This window comes from Schistocerca cancellata, unplaced genomic scaffold, assembly GCF_023864275.1.
Source record: "Schistocerca cancellata isolate TAMUIC-IGC-003103 unplaced genomic scaffold, iqSchCanc2.1 HiC_scaffold_827, whole genome shotgun sequence".
NCBI classification, from domain to species: Eukaryota; Metazoa; Arthropoda; class Insecta; order Orthoptera; family Acrididae; genus Schistocerca; species Schistocerca cancellata.
In genome coordinates this window covers 150,344-175,379 of record NW_026046838.1, presented here as the reverse complement: position 1 = coordinate 175,379, position 25,036 = coordinate 150,344, and the positions used below count along the sequence as shown (strand labels likewise).

The following is a 25,036-nucleotide window of genomic DNA, read 5'->3' as shown; positions in this document are numbered from 1 at the left end:
CCGCGAGTGCCATATGACAGGGCCTCTCTCTCGATGTCGATCTGCATTTGGCGTCTCTTAAGTGTCGGTCTGCAGTAGGCCGCTGTTGGCCGAGCGGCGTGCAGTCGCGGACGTTCTACCGTTTTCCTATTCATTCGGCATGTGTGACACTGCAGTAGAGCGACGACCACTACAAAAGATGTATTATTTACATTTCATTTCGGGGTATACACCGCGAGTGCCATATGACAGGGCCTCTCTCTCGATGTCGATCTGCATTTGGCGTCTCTTAAGTGTCGGTCTGCAGTACCTGCCCATGTTAGGCAAAATTTTCTGCCTGACTGATGTAGTACTATCACTGTCAGAGGGTGGTACGGGACTACAAGTCCCACCGCCACACCTCCAAAGTGAATTTCAGTGACGCAGTCACTGCCCTGTGGAAATTACTGCCTCACCAACACAGTTAGACCGCAATAGACCGGTGATGCTGTATTGTAACATATCACCCCGGACTACAAGTCCATTTAAAAAAAAATAAAAAAAAAAAAAAAAAAGGCCGCTGTTGGCCGAGCGGCGTGCAGTCGCCTTACATGAAGCCCCCAGTGCCACTGTGGACGATGTAGCCAGAGAGAGGAGTCGAAAGGCGCGTTTCACAGTAGAGCCACGCTATCCCACAAGCTGTGCACTAGGTCAAGTTTTGCGCAGACCGCAAACCTTTGGTGGCTTGACGCTCGTCGTCGATCGTAAGGGTGAAACAGTGAAGAGAGTTGGAAAACGGTAAGGTGGACACCTCCAGCAGCATCTGTGTGTCAAATCCGATATCTGGTCGAGGGCTGTAAGATTCAGTATGATGACGTGACAATTCGGGAGTAGCTCACGAAGGCAAAGCTGCGGCCTTCTTAGCTCAGTGGTAGAGCACTGGTATTTTAAACCAGGGGTCGTGAGTTCGACCCTCACAGAAGGCATTCATTTTTTTAACTTTGCTGCTGAGAGCAGAGCTAGCTCGAGCAGCATCTAACAGATGGCAGTGCACTGAATGAAGGGGAAGTTCTACAACCGATAAAGAGTGCTCTACTTGCATCAGAGGTTTACTGGATGTGTAGGCGGAACACTGTTTTGTATGCATTTTGTAGTATAATGTCATGCTTGGCGAAGTCATTCGTTTATGAGCCGCACTACAGTGTGCATGCACGTTATCCATGTGAAGAGGCGTAAGCAGATACTACCACTCTGCGAGGTGCCTGCGAAAGGCATACGACTTGCATTGATAAAGAGAGCAGAAGTGACCGAAAGTCAAGGCCTCCGTGGCGCAATCGGCTAGCGCGTTCGGCTGTTAACCGAAAGGTTGGTGGTTCGAGCCCACCCGGGGGCGAAATCGTTTTAATCGCCACCGAGGTGAGGACGTATGTCCACTTTGATAGAGATACACAGCTAGTGTGACAATTTGGCTGTGTTTGAATGATGCCACCCAGCCTTATGCACATTCAGCCACGTGACAGTGGAGGTAAAAACATGGCCCTATGCGGACGTTCTACCGTTTTCCTATTCATTCGGCATGTGTGACACTGCAGTAGAGCGACGACCACTACAAAAGATGTATTATTTACATTTCATTTCGGCGTATACACCGCGAGTGCCATATGACAGGGCCTCTCTCTCGATGTCGATCTGCATTTGGCGTCTCTTAAGTGTCGGTCTGCAGTAGGCCGCTGTTGGCCGAGCGGCGTGCAGTCGCGGACGTTCTACCGTTTTCCTATTCATTCGGCATGTGTGACACTGCAGTAGAGCGACGACCACTACAAAAGATGTATTATTTACATTTCATTTCGGCGTATACACCGCGAGTGCCATATGACAGGGCCTCTCTCTCGATGTCGATCTGCATTTGGCGTCTCTTAAGTGTCGGTCTGCAGTAGGCCGCTGTTGGCCGAGCGGCGTGCAGTCGCGGACGTTCTACCGTTTTCCTATTCATTCGGCATGTGTGACACTGCAGTAGAGCGACGACCACTACAAAAGATGTATTATTTACATTTCATTTCGGCGTATACACCGCGAGTGCCATATGACAGGGCCTCTCTCTCGATGTCGATCTGCATTTGGCGTCTCTTAAGTGTCGGTCTGCAGTAGGCCGCTGTTGGCCGAGCGGCGTGCAGTCGCCTTACATGAAGCCCCCAGTGCCACTGTGGACGATGTAGCCAGAGAGAGGAGTCGAAAGGCGCGTTTCACAGTAGAGCCACGCTATCCCACAAGCTGTGCACTAGGTCAAGTTTTGCGCAGACCGCAAACCTTTGGTGGCTTGACGCTCGTCGTCGATCGTAAGGGTGAAACAGTGAAGAGAGTTGGAAAACGGTAAGGTGGACACCTCCAGCAGCATCTGTGTGTCAAATCCGATATCTGGTCGAGGGCTGTAAGATTCAGTATGATGACGTGACAATTCGGGAGTAGCTCACGAAGGCAAAGCTGCGGCCTTCTTAGCTCAGTGGTAGAGCACTGGTATTTTAAACCAGGGGTCGTGAGTTCGACCCTCACAGAAGGCATTCATTTTTTTAACTTTGCTGCTGAGAGCAGAGCTAGCTCGAGCAGCATCTAACAGATGGCAGTGCACTGAATGAAGGGGAAGTTCTACAACCGATAAAGAGTGCTCTACTTGCATCAGAGGTTTACTGGATGTGTAGGCGGAACACTGTTTTGTATGCATTTTGTAGTATAATGTCATGCTTGGCGAAGTCATTCGTTTATGAGCCGCACTACAGTGTGCATGCACGTTATCCATGTGAAGAGGCGTAAGCAGATACTACCACTCTGCGAGGTGCCTGCGAAAGGCATACGACTTGCATTGATAAAGAGAGCAGAAGTGACCGAAAGTCAAGGCCTCCGTGGCGCAATCGGCTAGCGCGTTCGGCTGTTAACCGAAAGGTTGGTGGTTCGAGCCCACCCGGGGGCGAAATCGTTTTAATCGCCACCGAGGTGAGGACGTATGTCCACTTTGATAGAGATACACAGCTAGTGTGACAATTTGGCTGTGTTTGAATGATGCCACCCAGCCTTATGCACATTCAGCCACGTGACAGTGGAGGTAAAAACATGGCCCTATGCGGACGTTCTACCGTTTTCCTATTCATTCGGCATGTGTGACACTGCAGTAGAGCGACGACCACTACAAAAGATGTATTATTTACATTTCATTTCGGCGTATACACCGCGAGTGCCATATGACAGGGCCTCTCTCTCGATGTCGATCTGCATTTGGCGTCTCTTAAGTGTCGGTCTGCAGTAGGCCGCTGTTGGCCGAGCGGCGTGCAGTCGCGGACGTTCTACCGTTTTCCTATTCATTCGGCATGTGTGACACTGCAGTAGAGCGACGACCACTACAAAAGATGTATTATTTACATTTCATTTCGGCGTATACACCGCGAGTGCCATATGACAGGGCCTCTCTCTCGATGTCGATCTGCATTTGGCGTCTCTTAAGTGTCGGTCTGCAGTAGGCCGCTGTTGGCCGAGCGGCGTGCAGTCGCGGACGTTCTACCGTTTTCCTATTCATTCGGCATGTGTGACACTGCAGTAGAGCGACGACCACTACAAAAGATGTATTATTTACATTTCATTTCGGCGTATACACCGCGAGTGCCATATGACAGGGCCTCTCTCTCGATGTCGATCTGCATTTGGCGTCTCTTAAGTGTCGGTCTGCAGTAGGCCGCTGTTGGCCGAGCGGCGTGCAGTCGCGGACGTTCTACCGTTTTCCTATTCATTCGGCATGTGTGACACTGCAGTAGAGCGACGACCACTACAAAAGATGTATTATTTACATTTCATTTCGGCGTATACACCGCGAGTGCCATATGACAGGGCCTCTCTCTCGATGTCGATCTGCATTTGGCGTCTCTTAAGTGTCGGTCTGCAGTAGGCCGCTGTTGGCCGAGCGGCGTGCAGTCGCGGACGTTCTACCGTTTTCCTATTCATTCGGCATGTGTGACACTGCAGTAGAGCGACGACCACTACAAAAGATGTATTATTTACATTTCATTTCGGCGTATACACCGCGAGTGCCATATGACAGGGCCTCTCTCTCGATGTCGATCTGCATTTGGCGTCTCTTAAGTGTCGGTCTGCAGTAGGCCGCTGTTGGCCGAGCGGCGTGCAGTCGCCTTACATGAAGCCCCCAGTGCCACTGTGGACGATGTAGCCAGAGAGAGGAGTCGAAAGGCGCGTTTCACAGTAGAGCCACGCTATCCCACAAGCTGTGCACTAGGTCAAGTTTTGCGCAGACCGCAAACCTTTGGTGGCTTGACGCTCGTCGTCGATCGTAAGGGTGAAACAGTGAAGAGAGTTGGAAAACGGTAAGGTGGACACCTCCAGCAGCATCTGTGTGTCAAATCCGATATCTGGTCGAGGGCTGTAAGATTCAGTATGATGACGTGACAATTCGGGAGTAGCTCACGAAGGCAAAGCTGCGGCCTTCTTAGCTCAGTGGTAGAGCACTGGTCTTTTAAACCAGGGGTCGTGAGTTCGACCCTCACAGAAGGCATTCATTTTTTTAACTTTGCTGCTGAGAGCAGAGCTAGCTCGAGCAGCATCTAACAGATGGCAGTGCACTGAATGAAGGGGAAGTTCTACAACCGATAAAGAGTGCTCTACTTGCATCAGAGGTTTACTGGATGTGTAGGCGGAACACTGTTTTGTATGCATTTTGTAGTATAATGTCATGCTTGGCGATGTCATTCGTTTATGAGCCGCACTACAGTGTGCATGCACGTTATCCATGTGAAGAGGCGTAAGCAGATACTACCACTCTGCGAGGTGCCTGCGAAAAGCATACGACTTGCATTGATAAAGAGAGCAGAAGTGACCGAAAGTCAAGGCCTCCGTGGCGCAATCGGCTAGCGCGTTCGGCTGTTAACCGAAAGGTTGGTGGTTCGAGCCCACCCGGGGGCGAAATCGTTTTAATCGCCACCGAGGTGAGGACGTATGTCCACTTTGATAGAGATACACAGCTAGTGTGACAATTTGGCTGTGTTTGAATGATGCCACCCAGCCTTATGCACATTCAGCCACGTGACAGTGGAGGTAAAAACATGGCCCTATGCGGACGTTCTACCGTTTTCCTATTCATTCGGCATGTGTGACACTGCAGTAGAGCGACGACCACTACAAAAGATGTATTATTTACATTTCATTTCGGCGTATACACCGCGAGTGCCATATGACAGGGCCTCTCTCTCGATGTCGATCTGCATTTGGCGTCTCTTAAGTGTCGGTCTGCAGGAGGCCGCTGTTGGCCGAGCGGCGTGCAGTCGCGGACGTTCTACCGTTTTCCTATTCATTCGGCATGTGTGACACTGCAGTAGAGCGACGACCACTACAAAAGATGTATTATTTACATTTCATTTCGGCGTATACACCGCGAGTGCCATATGACAGGGCCTCTCTCTCGATGTCGATCTGCATTTGGCGTCTCTTAAGTGTCGGTCTGCAGTAGGCCGCTGTTGGCCGAGCGGCGTGCAGTCGCCTTACATGAAGCCCCCAGTGCCACTGTGGACGATGTAGCCAGAGAGAGGAGTCGAAAGGCGCGTTTCACAGTAGAGCCACGCTATCCCACAAGCTGTGCACTAGGTCAAGTTTTGCGCAGACCGCAAACCTTTGGTGGCTTGACGCTCGTCGTCGATCGTAAGGGTGAAACAGTGAAGAGAGTTGGAAAACGGTAAGGTGGACACCTCCAGCAGCATCTGTGTGTCAAATCCGATATCTGGTCGAGGGCTGTAAGATTCAGTATGATGACGTGACAATTCGGGAGTAGCTCACGAACGCAAAGCTGCGGCCTTCTTAGCTCAGTGGTAGAGCACTGGTCTCGTAAACCAAGGGTCGTGAGTTCGACCCTCACAGAAGGCATTCATTTTTTTAACTTTGCTGCTGAGAGCAGAGCTAGCTCGAGCAGCATCTAACAGATGGCAGTGCACTGAATGAAGGGGAAGTTCTACAACCGATAAAGAGTGCTCTACTTGCATCAGAGGTTTACTGGATGTGTAGGCGGAACACTGTTTTGTATGCATTTTGTAGTATAATGTCATGCTTGGCGATGTCATTCGTTTATGAGCCCCACTACAGTGTGCATGCACGTTATCCATGTGAAGAGGCGTAAGCAGATACTACCATTCTGCGAGGTGCCTGCGAAAAGTATACGACTTGCATTGATAAAGAGAGCAGAAGTGACCGAAAGTCAAGGCCTCCGTGGCGCAATCGGCTAGCGCGTTCGGCTGTTAACCGAAAGGTTGGTGGTTCGAGCCCACCCGGGGGCGAAATCGTTTTAATCGCCACCGAGGTGAGGACGTATGTCCACTTTGATAGAGATACACAGCTAGTGTGACAATTTGGCTGTGTTTGAATGATGCCACCCAGCCTTATGCACATTCAGCCACGTGACAGTGGAGGTAAAAACATGGCCCTATGCGGACGTTCTACCGTTTTCCTATTCATTCGGCATGTGTGACACTGCAGTAGAGCGACGACCACTACAAAAGATGTATTATTTACATTTCATTTCGGCGTATACACCGCGAGTGCCATATGACAGGGCCTCTCTCTCGATGTCGATCTGCATTTGGCGTCTCTTAAGTGTCGGTCTGCAGTAGGCCGCTGTTGGCCGAGCGGCGTGCAGTCGCCTTACATGAAGCCCCCAGTGCCACTGTGGACGATGTAGCCAGAGAGAGGAGTCGAAAGGCGCGTTTCACAGTAGAGCCACGCTATCCCACAAGCTGTGCACTAGGTCAAGTTTTGCGCAGACCGCAAACCTTTGGTGGCTTGACGCTCGTCGTCGATCGTAAGGGTGAAACAGTGAAGAGAGTTGGAAAACGGTAAGGTGGACACCTCCAGCAGCATCTGTGTGTCAAATCCGATATCTGGTCGAGGGCTGTAAGATTCAGTATGATGACGTGACAATTCGGGAGTAGCTCACGAAGGCAAAGCTGCGGCCTTCTTAGCTCAGTGGTAGAGCACTGGTATTTTAAACCAGGGGTCGTGAGTTCGACCCTCACAGAAGGCATTCATTTTTTTAACTTTGCTGCTGAGAGCAGAGCTAGCTCGAGCAGCATCTAACAGATGGCAGTGCACTGAATGAAGGGGAAGTTCTACAACCGATAAAGAGTGCTCTACTTGCATCAGAGGTTTACTGGATGTGTAGGCGGAACACTGTTTTGTATGCATTTTGTAGTATAATGTCATGCTTGGCGAAGTCATTCGTTTATGAGCCGCACTACAGTGTGCATGCACGTTATCCATGTGAAGAGGCGTAAGCAGATACTACCACTCTGCGAGGTGCCTGCGAAAAGCATACGACTTGCATTGATAAAGAGAGCAGAAGTGACCGAAAGTCAAGGCCTCCGTGGCGCAATCGGCTAGCGCGTTCGGCTGTTAACCGAAAGGTTGGTGGTTCGAGCCCACCCGGGGGCGAAATCGTTTTAATCGCCACCGAGGTGAGGACGTATGTCCACTTTGATAGAGATACACAGCTAGTGTGACAATTTGGCTGTGTTTGAATGATGCCACCCAGCCTTATGCACATTCAGCCACGTGACAGTGGAGGTAAAAACATGGCCCTATGCGGACGTTCTACCGTTTTCCTATTCATTCGGCATGTGTGACACTGCAGTAGAGCGACGACCACTACAAAAGATGTATTATTTACATTTCATTTCGGCGTATACACCGCGAGTGCCATATGACAGGGCCTCTCTCTCGATGTCGATCTGCATTTGGCGTCTCTTAAGTGTCGGTCTGCAGTAGGCCGCTGTTGGCCGAGCGGCGTGCAGTCGCGGACGTTCTACCGTTTTCCTATTCATTCGGCATGTGTGACACTGCAGTAGAGCGACGACCACTACAAAAGATGTATTATTTACATTTCATTTCGGCGTATACACCGCGAGTGCCATATGACAGGGCCTCTCTCTCGATGTCGATCTGCATTTGGCGTCTCTTAAGTGTCGGTCTGCAGTAGGCCGCTGTTGGCCGAGCGGCGTGCAGTCGCCTTACATGAAGCCCCCAGTGCCACTGTGGACGATGTAGCCAGAGAGAGGAGTCGAAAGGCGCGTTTCACAGTAGAGCCACGCTATCCCACAAGCTGTGCACTAGGTCAAGTTTTGCGCAGACCGCAAACCTTTGGTGGCTTGACGCTCGTCGTCGATCGTAAGGGTGAAACAGTGAAGAGAGTTGGAAAACGGTAAGGTGGACACCTCCAGCAGCATCTGTGTGTCAAATCCGATATCTGGTCGAGGGCTGTAAGATTCAGTATGATGACGTGACAATTCGGGAGTAGCTCACGAAGGCAAAGCTGCGGCCTTCTTAGCTCAGTGGTAGAGCACTGGTCTTTTAAACCAGGGGTCGTGAGTTCGACCCTCACAGAAGGCATTCATTTTTTTAACTTTGCTGCTGAGAGCAGAGCTAGCTCGAGCAGCATCTAACAGATGGCAGTGCACTGAATGAAGGGGAAGTTCTACAACCGATAAAGAGTGCTCTACTTGCATCAGAGGTTTACTGGATGTGTAGGCGGAACACTGTTTTGTATGCATTTTGTAGTATAATGTCATGCTTGGCGATGTCATTCGTTTATGAGCCGCACTACAGTGTGCATGCACGTTATCCATGTGAAGAGGCGTAAGCAGATACTACCACTCTGCGAGGTGCCTGCGAAAAGCATACGACTTGCATTGATAAAGAGAGCAGAAGTGACCGAAAGTCAAGGCCTCCGTGGCGCAATCGGCTAGCGCGTTCGGCTGTTAACCGAAAGGTTGGTGGTTCGAGCCCACCCGGGGGCGAAATCGTTTTAATCGCCACCGAGGTGAGGACGTATGTCCACTTTGATAGAGATACACAGCTAGTGTGACAATTTGGCTGTGTTTGAATGATGCCACCCAGCCTTATGCACATTCAGCCACGTGACAGTGGAGGTAAAAACATGGCCCTATGCGGACGTTCTACCGTTTTCCTATTCATTCGGCATGTGTGACACTGCAGTAGAGCGACGACCACTACAAAAGATGTATTATTTACATTTCATTTCGGCGTATACACCGCGAGTGCCATATGACAGGGCCTCTCTCTCGATGTCGATCTGCATTTGGCGTCTCTTAAGTGTCGGTCTGCAGGAGGCCGCTGTTGGCCGAGCGGCGTGCAGTCGCGGACGTTCTACCGTTTTCCTATTCATTCGGCATGTGTGACACTGCAGTAGAGCGACGACCACTACAAAAGATGTATTATTTACATTTCATTTCGGCGTATACACCGCGAGTGCCATATGACAGGGCCTCTCTCTCGATGTCGATCTGCATTTGGCGTCTCTTAAGTGTCGGTCTGCAGTAGGCCGCTGTTGGCCGAGCGGCGTGCAGTCGCCTTACATGAAGCCCCCAGTGCCACTGTGGACGATGTAGCCAGAGAGAGGAGTCGAAAGGCGCGTTTCACAGTAGAGCCACGCTATCCCACAAGCTGTGCACTAGGTCAAGTTTTGCGCAGACCGCAAACCTTTGGTGGCTTGACGCTCGTCGTCGATCGTAAGGGTGAAACAGTGAAGAGAGTTGGAAAACGGTAAGGTGGACACCTCCAGCAGCATCTGTGTGTCAAATCCGATATCTGGTCGAGGGCTGTAAGATTCAGTATGATGACGTGACAATTCGGGAGTAGCTCACGAAGGCAAAGCTGCGGCCTTCTTAGCTCAGTGGTAGAGCACTGGTATTTTAAACCAGGGGTCGTGAGTTCGACCCTCACAGAAGGCATTCATTTTTTTAACTTTGCTGCTGAGAGCAGAGCTAGCTCGAGCAGCATCTAACAGATGGCAGTGCACTGAATGAAGGGGAAGTTCTACAACCGATAAAGAGTGCTCTACTTGCATCAGAGGTTTACTGGATGTGTAGGCGGAACACTGTTTTGTATGCATTTTGTAGTATAATGTCATGCTTGGCGAAGTCATTCGTTTATGAGCCGCACTACAGTGTGCATGCACGTTATCCATGTGAAGAGGCGTAAGCAGATACTACCACTCTGCGAGGTGCCTGCGAAAAGCATACGACTTGCATTGATAAAGAGAGCAGAAGTGACCGAAAGTCAAGGCCTCCGTGGCGCAATCGGCTAGCGCGTTCGGCTGTTAACCGAAAGGTTGGTGGTTCGAGCCCACCCGGGGGCGAAATCGTTTTAATCGCCACCGAGGTGAGGACGTATGTCCACTTTGATAGAGATACACAGCTAGTGTGACAATTTGGCTGTGTTTGAATGATGCCACCCAGCCTTATGCACATTCAGCCACGTGACAGTGGAGGTAAAAACATGGCCCTATGCGGACGTTCTACCGTTTTCCTATTCATTCGGCATGTGTGACACTGCAGTAGAGCGACGACCACTACAAAAGATGTATTATTTACATTTCATTTCGGCGTATACACCGCGAGTGCCATATGACAGGGCCTCTCTCTCGATGTCGATCTGCATTTGGCGTCTCTTAAGTGTCGGTCTGCAGGAGGCCGCTGTTGGCCGAGCGGCGTGCAGTCGCGGACGTTCTACCGTTTTCCTATTCATTCGGCATGTGTGACACTGCAGTAGAGCGACGACCACTACAAAAGATGTATTATTTACATTTCATTTCGGCGTATACACCGCGAGTGCCATATGACAGGGCCTCTCTCTCGATGTCGATCTGCATTTGGCGTCTCTTAAGTGTCGGTCTGCAGTAGGCCGCTGTTGGCCGAGCGGCGTGCAGTCGCCTTACATGAAGCCCCCAGTGCCACTGTGGACGATGTAGCCAGAGAGAGGAGTCGAAAGGCGCGTTTCACAGTAGAGCCACGCTATCCCACAAGCTGTGCACTAGGTCAAGTTTTGCGCAGACCGCAAACCTTTGGTGGCTTGACGCTCGTCGTCGATCGTAAGGGTGAAACAGTGAAGAGAGTTGGAAAACGGTAAGGTGGACACCTCCAGCAGCATCTGTGTGTCAAATCCGATATCTGGTCGAGGGCTGTAAGATTCAGTATGATGACGTGACAATTCGGGAGTAGCTCACGAACGCAAAGCTGCGGCCTTCTTAGCTCAGTGGTAGAGCACTGGTCTCGTAAACCAAGGGTCGTGAGTTCGACCCTCACAGAAGGCATTCATTTTTTTAACTTTGCTGCTGAGAGCAGAGCTAGCTCGAGCAGCATCTAACAGATGGCAGTGCACTGAATGAAGGGGAAGTTCTACAACCGATAAAGAGTGCTCTACTTGCATCAGAGGTTTACTGGATGTGTAGGCGGAACACTGTTTTGTATGCATTTTGTAGTATAATGTCATGCTTGGCGATGTCATTCGTTTATGAGCCCCACTACAGTGTGCATGCACGTTATCCATGTGAAGAGGCGTAAGCAGATACTACCATTCTGCGAGGTGCCTGCGAAAAGTATACGACTTGCATTGATAAAGAGAGCAGAAGTGACCGAAAGTCAAGGCCTCCGTGGCGCAATCGGCTAGCGCGTTCGGCTGTTAACCGAAAGTTTGGTGGTTCGAGCCCACCCGGGGGCGAAATCGTTTTAATCGCCACCGAGGTGAGGACGTATGTCCACTTTGATAGAGATACACAGCTAGTGTGACAATTTGGCTGTGTTTGAATGATGCCACCCAGCCTTATGCACATTCAGCCACGTGACAGTGGAGGTAAAAACATGGCCCTATGCGGACGTTCTACCGTTTTCCTATTCATTCGGCATGTGTGACACTGCAGTAGAGCGACGACCACTACAAAAGATGTATTATTTACATTTCATTTCGGCGTATACACCGCGAGTGCCATATGACAGGGCCTCTCTCTCGATGTCGATCTGCATTTGGCGTCTCTTAAGTGTCGGTCTGCAGTAGGCCGCTGTTGGCCGAGCGGCGTGCAGTCGCCTTACATGAAGCCCCCAGTGCCACTGTGGACGATGTAGCCAGAGAGAGGAGTCGAAAGGCGCGTTTCACAGTAGAGCCACGCTATCCCACAAGCTGTGCACTAGGTCAAGTTTTGCGCAGACCGCAAACCTTTGGTGGCTTGACGCTCGTCGTCGATCGTAAGGGTGAAACAGTGAAGAGAGTTGGAAAACGGTAAGGTGGACACCTCCAGCAGCATCTGTGTGTCAAATCCGATATCTGGTCGAGGGCTGTAAGATTCAGTATGATGACGTGACAATTCGGGAGTAGCTTACGAAGGCAAAGCTGCGGCCTTCTTAGCTCAGTGGTAGAGCACTGGTCTTTTAAACCAGGGGTCGTGAGTTCGACCCTCACAGAAGGCATTCATTTTTTTAACTTTGCTGCTGAGAGCAGAGCTAGCTCGAGCAGCATCTAACAGATGGCAGTGCACTGAATGAAGGGGAAGTTCTACAACCGATAAAGAGTGCTCTACTTGCATCAGAGGTTTACTGGATGTGTAGGCGGAACACTGTTTTGTATGCATTTTGTAGTATAATGTCATGCTTGGCGATGTCATTCGTTTATGAGCCGCACTACAGTGTGCATGCACGTTATCCATGTGAAGAGGCGTAAGCAGATACTACCACTCTGCGAGGTGCCTGCGAAAAGTATACGACTTGCATTGATAAAGAGAGCAGAAGTGACCGAAAGTCAAGGCCTCCGTGGCGCAATCGGCTAGCGCGTTCGGCTGTTAACCGAAAGGTTGGTGGTTCGAGCCCACCCGGGGGCGAAATCGTTTTATCGCCACCGAGGTGAGGACGTATGTCCACTTTGATAGAGATACACAGCTAGTGTGACAATTTGGCTGTGTTTGAATGATGCCACCCAGCCTTATACACATTCAGCCACGTGACAGTGGAGGTAACAACATGGCCCTATGCAGACGTTCTACCGTTTTCCTATTCATTCGGCATGTGTGACACTGCAGTAGAGCGACGACCACTACAAAAGATGTATTATTTACATTTCATTTCGGCGTATACACCGCGAGTGCCATATGACAGGGCCTCTCTCTCGATGTCGATCTGCATTTGGCGTCTCTTAAGTGTCGGTCTGCAGTAGGCCGCTGTTGGCCGAGCGGCGTGCAGTCGCGGACGTTCTACCGTTTTCCTATTCATTCGGCATGTGTGACACTGCAGTAGAGCGACGACCACTACAAAAGATGTATTATTTACATTTCATTTCGGCGTATACACCGCGAGTGCCATATGACAGGGCCTCTCTCTCGATGTCGATCTGCATTTGGCGTCTCTTAAGTGTCGGTCTGCAGTACCTGCCCATGTTAGGCAAAATTTTCTGCCTGACTGATGTAGTACTATCACTGTCAGAGGGTGGTACGGGACTACAAGTCCCACCGCCACACCTCCAAAGTGAATTTCAGTGACGCAGTCACTGCCCTGTGGAAATTACTGCCTCACCAACACAGTTAGACCGCAATAGACCGGTGATGCTGTATTGTAACATATCACCCCGGACTACAAGTCCATTTAAAAAAAAATAAAAAAAAAAAAAAAAAAAGGCCGCTGTTGGCCGAGCGGCGTGCAGTCGCCTTACATGAAGCCCCCAGTGCCACTGTGGACGATGTAGCCAGAGAGAGGAGTCGAAAGGCGCGTTTCACAGTAGAGCCACGCTATCCCACAAGCTGTGCACTAGGTCAAGTTTTGCGCAGACCGCAAACCTTTGGTGGCTTGACGCTCGTCGTCGATCGTAAGGGTGAAACAGTGAAGAGAGTTGGAAAACGGTAAGGTGGACACCTCCAGCAGCATCTGTGTGTCAAATCCGATATCTGGTCGAGGGCTGTAAGATTCAGTATGATGACGTGACAATTCGGGAGTAGCTCACGAAGGCAAAGCTGCGGCCTTCTTAGCTCAGTGGTAGAGCACTGGTATTTTAAACCAGGGGTCGTGAGTTCGACCCTCACAGAAGGCATTCATTTTTTTAACTTTGCTGCTGAGAGCAGAGCTAGCTCGAGCAGCATCTAACAGATGGCAGTGCACTGAATGAAGGGGAAGTTCTACAACCGATAAAGAGTGCTCTACTTGCATCAGAGGTTTACTGGATGTGTAGGCGGAACACTGTTTTGTATGCATTTTGTAATATAATGTCATGCTTGGCGAAGTCATTCGTTTATGAGCCGCACTACAGTGTGCATGCACGTTATCCATGTGAAGAGGCGTAAGCAGATACTACCACTCTGCGAGGTGCCTGCGAAAAGCATACGACTTGCATTGATAAAGAGAGCAGAAGTGACCGAAAGTCAAGGCCTCCGTGGCGCAATCGGCTAGCGCGTTCGGCTGTTAACCGAAAGGTTGGTGGTTCGAGCCCACCCGGGGGCGAAATCGTTTTAATCGCCACCGAGGTGAGGACGTATGTCCACTTTGATAGAGATACACAGCTAGTGTGACAATTTGGCTGTGTTTGAATGATGCCACCCAGCCTTATGCACATTCAGCCACGTGACAGTGGAGGTAAAAACATGGCCCTATGCGGACGTTCTACCGTTTTCCTATTCATTCGGCATGTGTGACACTGCAGTAGAGCGACGACCACTACAAAAGATGTATTATTTACATTTCATTTCGGCGTATACACCGCGAGTGCCATATGACAGGGCCTCTCTCTCGATGTCGATCTGCATTTGGCGTCTCTTAAGTGTCGGTCTGCAGTAGGCCGCTGTTGGCCGAGCGGCGTGCAGTCGCGGACGTTCTACCGTTTTCCTATTCATTCGGCATGTGTGACACTGCAGTAGAGCGACGACCACTACAAAAGATGTATTATTTACATTTCATTTCGGCGTATACACCGCGAGTGCCATATGACAGGGCCTCTCTCTCGATGTCGATCTGCATTTGGCGTCTCTTAAGTGTCGGTCTGCAGTAGGCCGCTGTTGGCCGAGCGGCGTGCAGTCGCCTTACATGAAGCCCCCAGTGCCACTGTGGACGATGTAGCCAGAGAGAGGAGTCGAAAGGCGCGTTTCACAGTAGAGCCACGCTATCCCACAAGCTGTGCACTAGGTCAAGTTTTGCGCAGACCGCAAACCTTTGGTGGCTTGACGCTCGTCGTCGATCGTAAGGGTGAAACAGTGAAGAGAGTTGGAAAACGGTAAGGTGGACACCTCCAGCAGCATCTGTGTGTCAAATCCGATATCTGGTCGAGGGCTGTAAGATTCAGTATGATGACGTGACAATTCGGGAGTAGCTCACGAAGGCAAAGCTGCGGCCTTCTTAGCTCAGTGGTAGAGCACTGGTCTTTTAAACCAGGGGTCGTGAGTTCGACCCTCACAGAAGGCATTCATTTTTTTAACTTTGCTGCTGAGAGCAGAGCTAGCTCGAGCAGCATCTAACAGATGGCAGTGCACTGAATGAAGGGGAAGTTCTACAACCGATAAAGAGTGCTCTACTTGCATCAGAGGTTTACTGGATGTGTAGGCGGAACACTGTTTTGTATGCATTTTGTAGTATAATGTCATGCTTGGCGATGTCATTCGTTTATGAGCCGCACTACAGTGTGCATGCACGTTATCCATGTGAAGAGGCGTAAGCAGATACTACCACTCTGCGAGGTGCCTGCGAAAAGTATACGACTTGCATTGATAAAGAGAGCAGAAGTGACCGAAAGTCAAGGCCTCCGTGGCGCAATCGGCTAGCGCGTTCGGCTGTTAACCGAAAGGTTGGTGGTTCGAGCCCACCCGGGGGCGAAATCGTTTTATCGCCACCGAGGTGAGGACGTATGTCCACTTTGATAGAGATACACAGCTAGTGTGACAATTTGGCTGTGTTTGAATGATGCCACCCAGCCTTATACACATTCAGCCACGTGACAGTGGAGGTAACAACATGGCCCTATGCAGACGTTCTACCGTTTTCCTATTCATTCGGCATGTGTGACACTGCAGTAGAGCGACGACCACTACAAAAGATGTATTATTTACATTTCATTTCGGCGTATACACCGCGAGTGCCATATGACAGGGCCTCTCTCTCGATGTCGATCTGCATTTGGCGTCTCTTAAGTGTCGGTCTGCAGTAGGCCGCTGTTGGCCGAGCGGCGTGCAGTCGCGGACGTTCTACCGTTTTCCTATTCATTCGGCATGTGTGACACTGCAGTAGAGCGACGACCACTACAAAAGATGTATTATTTACATTTCATTTCGGCGTATACACCGCGAGTGCCATATGACAGGGCCTCTCTCTCGATGTCGATCTGCATTTGGCGTCTCTTAAGTGTCGGTCTGCAGTACCTGCCCATGTTAGGCAAAATTTTCTGCCTGACTGATGTAGTACTATCACTGTCAGAGGGTGGTACGGGACTACAAGTCCCACCGCCACACCTCCAAAGTGAATTTCAGTGACGCAGTCACTGCCCTGTGGAAATTACTGCCTCACCAACACAGTTAGACCGCAATAGACCGGTGATGCTGTATTGTAACATATCACCCCGGACTACAAGTCCATTTAAAAAAAAATAAAAAAAAAAAAAAAAAAAGGCCGCTGTTGGCCGAGCGGCGTGCAGTCGCCTTACATGAAGCCCCCAGTGCCACTGTGGACGATGTAGCCAGAGAGAGGAGTCGAAAGGCGCGTTTCACAGTAGAGCCACGCTATCCCACAAGCTGTGCACTAGGTCAAGTTTTGCGCAGACCGCAAACCTTTGGTGGCTTGACGCTCGTCGTCGATCGTAAGGGTGAAACAGTGAAGAGAGTTGGAAAACGGTAAGGTGGACACCTCCAGCAGCATCTGTGTGTCAAATCCGATATCTGGTCGAGGGCTGTAAGATTCAGTATGATGACGTGACAATTCGGGAGTAGCTCACGAAGGCAAAGCTGCGGCCTTCTTAGCTCAGTGGTAGAGCACTGGTATTTTAAACCAGGGGTCGTGAGTTCGACCCTCACAGAAGGCATTCATTTTTTTAACTTTGCTGCTGAGAGCAGAGCTAGCTCGAGCAGCATCTAACAGATGGCAGTGCACTGAATGAAGGGGAAGTTCTACAACCGATAAAGAGTGCTCTACTTGCATCAGAGGTTTACTGGATGTGTAGGCGGAACACTGTTTTGTATGCATTTTGTAGTATAATGTCATGCTTGGCGAAGTCATTCGTTTATGAGCCGCACTACAGTGTGCATGCACGTTATCCATGTGAAGAGGCGTAAGCAGATACTACCACTCTGCGAGGTGCCTGCGAAAAGCATACGACTTGCATTGATAAAGAGAGCAGAAGTGACCGAAAGTCAAGGCCTCCGTGGCGCAATCGGCTAGCGCGTTCGGCTGTTAACCGAAAGGTTGGTGGTTCGAGCCCACCCGGGGGCGAAATCGTTTTAATCGCCACCGAGGTGAGGACGTATGTCCACTTTGATAGAGATACACAGCTAGTGTGACAATTTGGCTGTGTTTGAATGATGCCACCCAGCCTTATGCACATTCAGCCACGTGACAGTGGAGGTAAAAACATGGCCCTATGCGGACGTTCTACCGTTTTCCTATTCATTCGGCATGTGTGACACTGCAGTAGAGCGACGACCACTACAAAAGATGTATTATTTACATTTCATTTCGGCGTATACACCGCGAGTGCCATATGACAGGGCCTCTCTCTCGATGTCGATCTGCATTTGGCGTCTCTTAAGTGTCGGTCTGCAGTAGGCCGCTGTTGGCCGAGCGGCGTGCAGTCGCGGACGTTCTACCGTTTTCCTATTCATTCGGCATGTGTGACACTGCAGTAGAGCGACGACCACTACAAAAGATGTATTATTTACATTTCATTTCGGCGTATACACCGCGAGTGCCATATGACAGGGCCTCTCTCTCGATGTCGATCTGCATTTGGCGTCTCTTAAGTGTCGGTCTGCAGTAGGCCGCTGTTGGCCGAGCGGCGTGCAGTCGCGGACGTTCTACCGTTTTCCTATTCATTCGGCATGTGTGACACTGCAGTAGAGCGACGACCACTACAAAAGATGTATTATTTACATTTCATTTCGGCGTATACACCGCGAGTGCCATATGACAGGGCCTCTCTCTCGATGTCGATCTGCATTTGGCGTCTCTTAAGTGTCGGTCTGCAGTAGGCCGCTGTTGGCCGAGCGGCGTGCAGTCGCCTTACATGAAGCCCCCAGTGCCACTGTGGACGATGTAGCCAGAGAGAGGAGTCGAAAGGCGCGTTTCACAGTAGAGCCACGCTATCCCACAAGCTGTGCACTAGGTCAAGTTTTGCGCAGACCGCAAACCTTTGGTGGCTTGACGCTCGTCGTCGATCGTAAGGGTGAAACAGTGAAGAGAGTTGGAAAACGGTAAGGTGGACACCTCCAGCAGCATCTGTGTGTCAAATCCGATATCTGGTCGAGGGCTGTAAGATTCAGTATGATGACGTGACAATTCGGGAGTAGCTCACGAAGGCAAAGCTGCGGCCTTCTTAGCTCAGTGGTAGAGCACTGGTCTTTTAAACCAGGGGTCGTGAGTTCGACCCTCACAGAAGGCATTCATTTTTTTAACTTTGCTGCTGAGAGCAGAGCTAGCTCGAGCAGCATCTAACAGATGGCAGTGCACTGAATGAAGGGGAAGTTCTACAACCGATAAAGAGTGCTCTACTTGCATCAGAGGTTTACTGGATGTGTAGGCGGAACACTGTTTTGTATGCATTTTGTAGTATAATGTCATGCTTGGCGATGTCATTCGTTTATGAGCCGCACTACAGTGTGCATGCACGTTATCCATGTGAAGAGGCGTAAGCAGATACTACCACTCTGCGAGGTGCCTGCGAAAAGTATACGACTTGCATTGATAAAGAGAGCAGAAGTGACCGAAAGTCAAGGCCTCCGTGGCGCAATCGGCTAGCGCGTTCGGCTGTTAACCGAAAGGTTGGTGGTTCGAGCCCACCCGGGGGCGAAATCGTTTTATCGCCACCGAGGTGAGGACGTATGTCCACTTTGATAGAGATACACAGCTAGTGTGACAATTTGGCTGTGTTTGAATGATGCCACCCAGCCTTATACACATTCAGCCACGTGACAGTGGAGGTAACAACATGGCCCTATGCAGACGTTCTACCGTTTTCCTATTCATTCGGCATGTGTGACACTGCAGTAGAGCGACGACCACTACAAAAGATGTATTATTTACATTTCATTTCGGCGTATACACCGCGAGTGCCATATGACAGGGCCTCTCTCTCGATGTCGATCTGCATTTGGCGTCTCTTAAGTGTCGGTCTGCAGTAGGCCGCTGTTGGCCGAGCGGCGTGCAGTCGCGGACGTTCTACCGTTTTCCTATTCATTCGGCATGTGTGACACTGCAGTAGAGCGACGACCACTACAAAAGATGTATTATTTACATTTCATTTCGGCGTATACACCGCGAGTGCCATATGACAGGGCCTCTCTCTCGATGTCGATCTGCATTTGGCGTCTCTTAAGTGTCGGTCTGCAGTACCTGCCCATGTTAGGCAAAATTTTCTGCCTGACTGATGTAGTACTATCACTGTCAGAGGGTGGTACGGGACTACAAGTCCCACCGCCACACCTCCAAAGTGAATTTCAGTGACGCAGTCACTGCCCTGTGGAAATTACTGCCTCACCAACACAGTTAGACCGCAATAGACCGGTGATGCTGTATTGTAACATATCACCCCGGACTACAAGTCCATTTAAAAAAAAATAAAAAAAAAAAAAAAAAAAGGCCGCTGTTGGCCGAGCGGCGTGCAGTCGCCTTACATGAAGCCCCCAGTGCCACTGTGGACGATGTAGCCAGAGAGAGGAGTCGAAAGGCGCGTTTCACAGTAGAGCCACGCTATCCCACAAGCTGTGCACTAGGTCAAGTTTTGCGCAGACCGCAAACCTTTGGTGGCTTGACGCTCGTCGTCGATCGTAAGGGTGAAACAGTGAAGAGAGTTGGAAAACGGTAAGGTGGACACCTCCAGCAGCATCTGTGTGTCAAATCCGATATCTGGTCGAGGGCTGTAAGATTCAGTATGATGACGTGACAATTCGGGAGTAGCTCACGAAGGCAAAGCTGCGGCCTTCTTAGCTCAGTGGTAGAGCACTGGTATTTTAAACCAGGGGTCGTGAGTTCGACCCTCACAGAAGGCATTCATTTTTTTAACTTTGCTGCTGAGAGCAGAGCTAGCTCGAGCAGCATCTAACAGATGGCAGTGCACTGAATGAAGGGGAAGTTCTACAACCGATAAAGAGTGCTCTACTTGCATCAGAGGTTTACTGGATGTGTAGGCGGAACACTGTTTTGTATGCATTTTGTAGTATAATGTCATGCTTGGCGAAGTCATTCGTTTATGAGCCGCACTACAGTGTGCATGCACGTTATCCATGTGAAGAGGCGTAAGCAGATACTACCACTCTGCGAGGTGCCTGCGAAAAGCATACGACTTGCATTGATAAAGAGAGCAGAAGTGACCGAAAGTCAAGGCCTCCGTGGCGCAATCGGCTAGCGCGTTCGGCTGTTAACCGAAAGGTTGGTGGTTCGAGCCCACCCGGGGGCGAAATCGTTTTAATCGCCACCGAGGTGAGGACGTATGTCCACTTTGATAGAGATACACAGCTAGTGTGACAATTTGGCTGTGTTTGAATGATGCCACCCAGCCTTATGCACATTCAGCCACGTGACAGTGGAGGTAAAAACATGGCCCTATGCGGACGTTCTACCGTTTTCCTATTCATTCGGCATGTGTGACACTGCAGTAGAGCGACGACCACTACAAAAGATGTATTATTTACATTTCATTTCGGCGTATACACCGCGAGTGCCATATGACAGGGCCTCTCTCTCGATGTCGATCTGCATTTGGCGTCTCTTAAGTGTCGGTCTGCAGTAGGCCGCTGTTGGCCGAGCGGCGTGCAGTCGCGGACGTTCTACCGTTTTCCTATTCATTCGGCATGTGTGACACTGCAGTAGAGCGACGACCACTACAAAAGATGTATTATTTACATTTCATTTCGGCGTATACACCGCGAGTGCCATATGACAGGGCCTCTCTCTCGATGTCGATCTGCATTTGGCGTCTCTTAAGTGTCGGTCTGCAGTAGGCCGCTGTTGGCCGAGCGGCGTGCAGTCGCCTTACATGAAGCCCCCAGTGCCACTGTGGACGATGTAGCCAGAGAGAGGAGTCGAAAGGCGCGTTTCACAGTAGAGCCACGCTATCCCACAAGCTGTGCACTAGGTCAAGTTTTGCGCAGACCGCAAACCTTTGGTGGCTTGACGCTCGTCGTCGATCGTAAGGGTGAAACAGTGAAGAGAGTTGGAAAACGGTAAGGTGGACACCTCCAGCAGCATCTGTGTGTCAAATCCGATATCTGGTCGAGGGCTGTAAGATTCAGTATGATGACGTGACAATTCGGGAGTAGCTCACGAAGGCAAAGCTGCGGCCTTCTTAGCTCAGTGGTAGAGCACTGGTCTTTTAAACCAGGGGTCGTGAGTTCGACCCTCACAGAAGGCATTCATTTTTTTAACTTTGCTGCTGAGAGCAGAGCTAGCTCGAGCAGCATCTAACAGATGGCAGTGCACTGAATGAAGGGGAAGTTCTACAACCGATAAAGAGTGCTCTACTTGCATCAGAGGTTTACTGGATGTGTAGGCGGAACACTGTTTTGTATGCATTTTGTAGTATAATGTCATGCTTGGCGATGTCATTCGTTTATGAGCCGCACTACAGTGTGCATGCACGTTATCCATGTGAAGAGGCGTAAGCAGATACTACCACTCTGCGAGGTGCCTGCGAAAAGTATACGACTTGCATTGATAAAGAGAGCAGAAGTGACCGAAAGTCAAGGCCTCCGTGGCGCAATCGGCTAGCGCGTTCGGCTGTTAACCGAAAGGTTGGTGGTTCGAGCCCACCCGGGGGCGAAATCGTTTTATCGCCACCGAGGTGAGGACGTATGTCCACTTTGATAGAGATACACAGCTAGTGTGACAATTTGGCTGTGTTTGAATGATGCCACCCAGCCTTATACACATTCAGCCACGTGACAGTGGAGGTAACAACATGGCCCTATGCAGACGTTCTACCGTTTTCCTATTCATTCGGCATGTGTGACACTGCAGTAGAGCGACGACCACTACAAAAGATGTATTATTTACATTTCATTTCGGCGTATACACCGCGAGTGCCATATGACAGGGCCTCTCTCTCGATGTCGATCTGCATTTGGCGTCTCTTAAGTGTCGGTCTGCAGTAGGCCGCTGTTGGCCGAGCGGCGTGCAGTCGCCTTACATGAAGCCCCCAGTGCCACTGTGGACGATGTAGCCAGAGAGAGGAGTCGAAAGGCGCGTTTCACAGTAGAGCCACGCTATCCCACAAGCTGTGCACTAGGTCAAGTTTTGCGCAGACCGCAAACCTTTGGTGGCTTGACGCTCGTCGTCGATCGTAAGGGTGAAACAGTGAAGAGAGTTGGAAAACGGTAAGGTGGACACCTCCAGCAGCATCTGTGTGTCAAATCCGATATCTGGTCGAGGGCTGTAAGATTCAGTATGATGACGTGACAATTCGGGAGTAGCTCACGAAGGCAAAGCTGCGGCCTTCTTAGCTCAGTGGTAGAGCACTGGTCTTTTAAACCAGGGGTCGTGAGTTCGACCCTCACAGAAGGCATTCATTTTTTTAACTTTGCTGCTGAGAGCAGAGCTAGCTCGAGCAGCATCTAACAGATGGCAGTGCACTGAATGAAGGGGAAGTTCTACAACCGATAAAGAGTGCTCTACTTGCATCAGAGGTTTACTGGATGTGTAGGCGGAACACTGTTTTGTATGCATTTTGTAGTATAATGTCATGCTTGGCGATGTCATTCGTTTATGAGCCGCACTACAGTGTGCATGCACGTTATCCATGTGAAGAGGCGTAAGCAGATACTACCACTCTGCGAGGTGCCTGCGAAAAGCATACGACTTGCATTGATAAATAGAGCAGAAGTGACCGAAAGTCAAGGCCTTCGTGGCGCAATCGGCTAGCGCGTTCGGCTGTTAACCGAAAGGTTGGTGGTTCGAGCCCACCCGGGGGCGAAATCGTTTTAATCGCCACCGAGGTGAGGACGTATGTCCACTTTGATAGAGATACACAGCTAGTGTGACAATTTGGCTGTGTTTGAATGATGCCACCCAGCCTTATGCACATTCAGCCACGTGACAGTGGAGGTAAAAACATGGCCCTATGCGGACGTTCTACCGTTTTCCTATTCATTCGGCATGTGTGACACTGCAGTAGAGCGACGACCACTACAAAAGATGTATTATTTACATTTCATTTCGGCGTATACACCGCGAGTGCCATATGACAGGGCCTCTCTCTCGATGTCGATCTGCATTTGGCGTCTCTTAAGTGTCGGTCTGCAGGAGGCCGCTGTTGGCCGAGCGGCGTGCAGTCGCGGACGTTCTACCGTTTTCCTATTCATTCGGCATGTGTGACACTGCAGTAGAGCGACGACCACTACAAAAGATGTATTATTTACATTTCATTTCGGCGTATACACCGCGAGTGCCATATGACAGGGCCTCTCTCTCGATGTCGATCTGCATTTGGCGTCTCTTAAGTGTCGGTCTGCAGTAGGCCGCTGTTGGCCGAGCGGCGTGCAGTCGCCTTACATGAAGCCCCCAGTGCCACTGTGGACGATGTAGCCAGAGAGAGGAGTCGAAAGGCGCGTTTCACAGTAGAGCCACGCTATCCCACAAGCTGTGCACTAGGTCAAGTTTTGCGCAGACCGCAAACCTTTGGTGGCTTGACGCTCGTCGTCGATCGTAAGGGTGAAACAGTGAAGAGAGTTGGAAAACGGTAAGGTGGACACCTCCAGCAGCATCTGTGTGTCAAATCCGATATCTGGTCGAGGGCTGTAAGATTCAGTATGATGACGTGACAATTCGGGAGTAGCTCACGAACGCAAAGCTGCGGCCTTCTTAGCTCAGTGGTAGAGCACTGGTCTCGTAAACCAGGGGTCGTGAGTTCGACCCTCACAGAAGGCATTCATTTTTTTAACTTTGCTGCTGAGAGCAGAGCTAGCTCGAGCAGCATCTAACAGATGGCAGTGCACTGAATGAAGGGGAAGTTCTACAACCGATAAAGAGTGCTCTACTTGCATCAGAGGTTTACTGGATGTGTAGGCGGAACACTGTTTTGTATGCATTTTGTAGTATAATGTCATGCTTGGCGATGTCATTCGTTTATGAGCCCCACTACAGTGTGCATGCACGTTATCCATGTGAAGAGGCGTAAGCAGATACTACCATTCTGCGAGGTGCCTGCGAAAAGTATACGACTTGCATTGATAAAGAGAGCAGAAGTGACCGAAAGTCAAGGCCTCCGTGGCGCAATCGGCTAGCGCGTTCGGCTGTTAACCGAAAGGTTGGTGGTTCGAGCCCACCCGGGGGCGAAATCGTTTTAATCGCCACCGAGGTGAGGACGTATGTCCACTTTGATAGAGATACACAGCTAGTGTGATAATTTGGCTGTGTTTGAATGATGCCACCCAGCCTTATGCACATTCAGCCACGTGACAGTGGAGGTAAAAACATGGCCCTATGCGGACGTTCTACCGTTTTCCTATTCATTCGGCATGTGTGACACTGCAGTAGAGCGACGACCACTACAAAAGATGTATTATTTACATTTCATTTCGGCGTATACACCGCGAGTGCCATATGACAGGGCCTCTCTCTCGATGTCGATCTGCATTTGGCGTCTCTTAAGTGTCGGTCTGCAGTAGGCCGCTGTTGGCCGAGCGGCGTGCAGTCGCGGACGTTCTACCGTTTTCCTATTCATTCGGCATGTGTGACACTGCAGTAGAGCGACGACCACTACAAAAGATGTATTATTTACATTTCATTTCGGCGTATACACCGCGAGTGCCATATGACAGGGCCTCTCTCTCGATGTCGATCTGCATTTGGCGTCTCTTAAGTGTCGGTCTGCAGTAGGCCGCTGTTGGCCGAGCGGCGTGCAGTCGCCTTACATGAAGCCCCCAGTGCCACTGTGGACGATGTAGCCAGAGAGAGGAGTCGAAAGGCGCGTTTCACAGTAGAGCCACGCTATCCCACAAGCTGTGCACTAGGTCAAGTTTTGCGCAGACCGCAAACCTTTGGTGGCTTGACGCTCGTCGTCGATCGTAAGGGTGAAACAGTGAAGA

The 25,036-nt window shown here is 50.4% G+C and overlaps 34 non-coding genes across 34 annotated transcripts; all 34 read left to right on the top strand.

The window, feature by feature from the left end:
- The first annotated feature begins 872 nt into the window (after window positions 1-872).
- Trnak-uuu (transfer RNA lysine (anticodon UUU)) lies at window positions 873-944 on the top strand. Its single transcript has one exon. It is a non-coding gene; the product is annotated as a tRNA-Lys (tRNA).
- Window positions 945-1,277: 333 nt separating this feature from the next.
- On the top strand, window positions 1,278-1,351 carry Trnan-guu (transfer RNA asparagine (anticodon GUU)). The gene has a single exon. It is a non-coding gene; the product is annotated as a tRNA-Asn (tRNA).
- A 1,093-nt stretch (window positions 1,352-2,444) lies between these two features.
- Trnak-uuu (transfer RNA lysine (anticodon UUU)) lies at window positions 2,445-2,516 on the top strand. The gene has a single exon. It is a non-coding gene; the product is annotated as a tRNA-Lys (tRNA).
- Window positions 2,517-2,849: 333 nt separating this feature from the next.
- Trnan-guu (transfer RNA asparagine (anticodon GUU)) lies at window positions 2,850-2,923 on the top strand. The gene has a single exon. It is a non-coding gene; the product is annotated as a tRNA-Asn (tRNA).
- Window positions 2,924-4,438: 1,515 nt separating this feature from the next.
- Trnak-uuu (transfer RNA lysine (anticodon UUU)) lies at window positions 4,439-4,510 on the top strand. Its single transcript has one exon. It is a non-coding gene; the product is annotated as a tRNA-Lys (tRNA).
- A 333-nt stretch (window positions 4,511-4,843) lies between these two features.
- Window positions 4,844-4,917, top strand: Trnan-guu (transfer RNA asparagine (anticodon GUU)). The gene has a single exon. It is a non-coding gene; the product is annotated as a tRNA-Asn (tRNA).
- Window positions 4,918-5,799: 882 nt separating this feature from the next.
- Trnat-cgu (transfer RNA threonine (anticodon CGU)) lies at window positions 5,800-5,871 on the top strand. The gene has a single exon. It is a non-coding gene; the product is annotated as a tRNA-Thr (tRNA).
- A 333-nt stretch (window positions 5,872-6,204) lies between these two features.
- Trnan-guu (transfer RNA asparagine (anticodon GUU)) lies at window positions 6,205-6,278 on the top strand. The gene has a single exon. It is a non-coding gene; the product is annotated as a tRNA-Asn (tRNA).
- A 671-nt stretch (window positions 6,279-6,949) lies between these two features.
- Trnak-uuu (transfer RNA lysine (anticodon UUU)) lies at window positions 6,950-7,021 on the top strand. The gene has a single exon. It is a non-coding gene; the product is annotated as a tRNA-Lys (tRNA).
- A 333-nt stretch (window positions 7,022-7,354) lies between these two features.
- Trnan-guu (transfer RNA asparagine (anticodon GUU)) lies at window positions 7,355-7,428 on the top strand. The gene has a single exon. It is a non-coding gene; the product is annotated as a tRNA-Asn (tRNA).
- Window positions 7,429-8,310: 882 nt separating this feature from the next.
- Window positions 8,311-8,382, top strand: Trnak-uuu (transfer RNA lysine (anticodon UUU)). Its single transcript has one exon. It is a non-coding gene; the product is annotated as a tRNA-Lys (tRNA).
- A 333-nt stretch (window positions 8,383-8,715) lies between these two features.
- Trnan-guu (transfer RNA asparagine (anticodon GUU)) lies at window positions 8,716-8,789 on the top strand. The gene has a single exon. It is a non-coding gene; the product is annotated as a tRNA-Asn (tRNA).
- Window positions 8,790-9,671: 882 nt separating this feature from the next.
- On the top strand, window positions 9,672-9,743 carry Trnak-uuu (transfer RNA lysine (anticodon UUU)). The gene has a single exon. It is a non-coding gene; the product is annotated as a tRNA-Lys (tRNA).
- Window positions 9,744-10,076: 333 nt separating this feature from the next.
- Trnan-guu (transfer RNA asparagine (anticodon GUU)) lies at window positions 10,077-10,150 on the top strand. Its single transcript has one exon. It is a non-coding gene; the product is annotated as a tRNA-Asn (tRNA).
- Window positions 10,151-11,032: 882 nt separating this feature from the next.
- Trnat-cgu (transfer RNA threonine (anticodon CGU)) lies at window positions 11,033-11,104 on the top strand. Its single transcript has one exon. It is a non-coding gene; the product is annotated as a tRNA-Thr (tRNA).
- Window positions 11,105-11,437: 333 nt separating this feature from the next.
- Window positions 11,438-11,511, top strand: Trnan-guu (transfer RNA asparagine (anticodon GUU)). Its single transcript has one exon. It is a non-coding gene; the product is annotated as a tRNA-Asn (tRNA).
- Window positions 11,512-12,182: 671 nt separating this feature from the next.
- On the top strand, window positions 12,183-12,254 carry Trnak-uuu (transfer RNA lysine (anticodon UUU)). Its single transcript has one exon. It is a non-coding gene; the product is annotated as a tRNA-Lys (tRNA).
- A 333-nt stretch (window positions 12,255-12,587) lies between these two features.
- On the top strand, window positions 12,588-12,661 carry Trnan-guu (transfer RNA asparagine (anticodon GUU)). Its single transcript has one exon. It is a non-coding gene; the product is annotated as a tRNA-Asn (tRNA).
- Window positions 12,662-13,788: 1,127 nt separating this feature from the next.
- Window positions 13,789-13,860, top strand: Trnak-uuu (transfer RNA lysine (anticodon UUU)). Its single transcript has one exon. It is a non-coding gene; the product is annotated as a tRNA-Lys (tRNA).
- A 333-nt stretch (window positions 13,861-14,193) lies between these two features.
- Trnan-guu (transfer RNA asparagine (anticodon GUU)) lies at window positions 14,194-14,267 on the top strand. The gene has a single exon. It is a non-coding gene; the product is annotated as a tRNA-Asn (tRNA).
- An 882-nt stretch (window positions 14,268-15,149) lies between these two features.
- Window positions 15,150-15,221, top strand: Trnak-uuu (transfer RNA lysine (anticodon UUU)). Its single transcript has one exon. It is a non-coding gene; the product is annotated as a tRNA-Lys (tRNA).
- Window positions 15,222-15,554: 333 nt separating this feature from the next.
- Window positions 15,555-15,628, top strand: Trnan-guu (transfer RNA asparagine (anticodon GUU)). Its single transcript has one exon. It is a non-coding gene; the product is annotated as a tRNA-Asn (tRNA).
- A 1,127-nt stretch (window positions 15,629-16,755) lies between these two features.
- Window positions 16,756-16,827, top strand: Trnak-uuu (transfer RNA lysine (anticodon UUU)). The gene has a single exon. It is a non-coding gene; the product is annotated as a tRNA-Lys (tRNA).
- Window positions 16,828-17,160: 333 nt separating this feature from the next.
- On the top strand, window positions 17,161-17,234 carry Trnan-guu (transfer RNA asparagine (anticodon GUU)). Its single transcript has one exon. It is a non-coding gene; the product is annotated as a tRNA-Asn (tRNA).
- A 1,093-nt stretch (window positions 17,235-18,327) lies between these two features.
- Window positions 18,328-18,399, top strand: Trnak-uuu (transfer RNA lysine (anticodon UUU)). Its single transcript has one exon. It is a non-coding gene; the product is annotated as a tRNA-Lys (tRNA).
- Window positions 18,400-18,732: 333 nt separating this feature from the next.
- Trnan-guu (transfer RNA asparagine (anticodon GUU)) lies at window positions 18,733-18,806 on the top strand. The gene has a single exon. It is a non-coding gene; the product is annotated as a tRNA-Asn (tRNA).
- Window positions 18,807-19,933: 1,127 nt separating this feature from the next.
- On the top strand, window positions 19,934-20,005 carry Trnak-uuu (transfer RNA lysine (anticodon UUU)). Its single transcript has one exon. It is a non-coding gene; the product is annotated as a tRNA-Lys (tRNA).
- A 333-nt stretch (window positions 20,006-20,338) lies between these two features.
- Window positions 20,339-20,412, top strand: Trnan-guu (transfer RNA asparagine (anticodon GUU)). Its single transcript has one exon. It is a non-coding gene; the product is annotated as a tRNA-Asn (tRNA).
- An 882-nt stretch (window positions 20,413-21,294) lies between these two features.
- Window positions 21,295-21,366, top strand: Trnak-uuu (transfer RNA lysine (anticodon UUU)). The gene has a single exon. It is a non-coding gene; the product is annotated as a tRNA-Lys (tRNA).
- A 333-nt stretch (window positions 21,367-21,699) lies between these two features.
- Window positions 21,700-21,773, top strand: Trnan-guu (transfer RNA asparagine (anticodon GUU)). Its single transcript has one exon. It is a non-coding gene; the product is annotated as a tRNA-Asn (tRNA).
- A 670-nt stretch (window positions 21,774-22,443) lies between these two features.
- On the top strand, window positions 22,444-22,515 carry Trnak-uuu (transfer RNA lysine (anticodon UUU)). The gene has a single exon. It is a non-coding gene; the product is annotated as a tRNA-Lys (tRNA).
- A 333-nt stretch (window positions 22,516-22,848) lies between these two features.
- On the top strand, window positions 22,849-22,922 carry Trnan-guu (transfer RNA asparagine (anticodon GUU)). The gene has a single exon. It is a non-coding gene; the product is annotated as a tRNA-Asn (tRNA).
- An 882-nt stretch (window positions 22,923-23,804) lies between these two features.
- On the top strand, window positions 23,805-23,876 carry Trnat-cgu (transfer RNA threonine (anticodon CGU)). The gene has a single exon. It is a non-coding gene; the product is annotated as a tRNA-Thr (tRNA).
- Window positions 23,877-24,209: 333 nt separating this feature from the next.
- Trnan-guu (transfer RNA asparagine (anticodon GUU)) lies at window positions 24,210-24,283 on the top strand. The gene has a single exon. It is a non-coding gene; the product is annotated as a tRNA-Asn (tRNA).
- The last annotated feature ends 753 nt before the right edge of the window (window positions 24,284-25,036 follow it).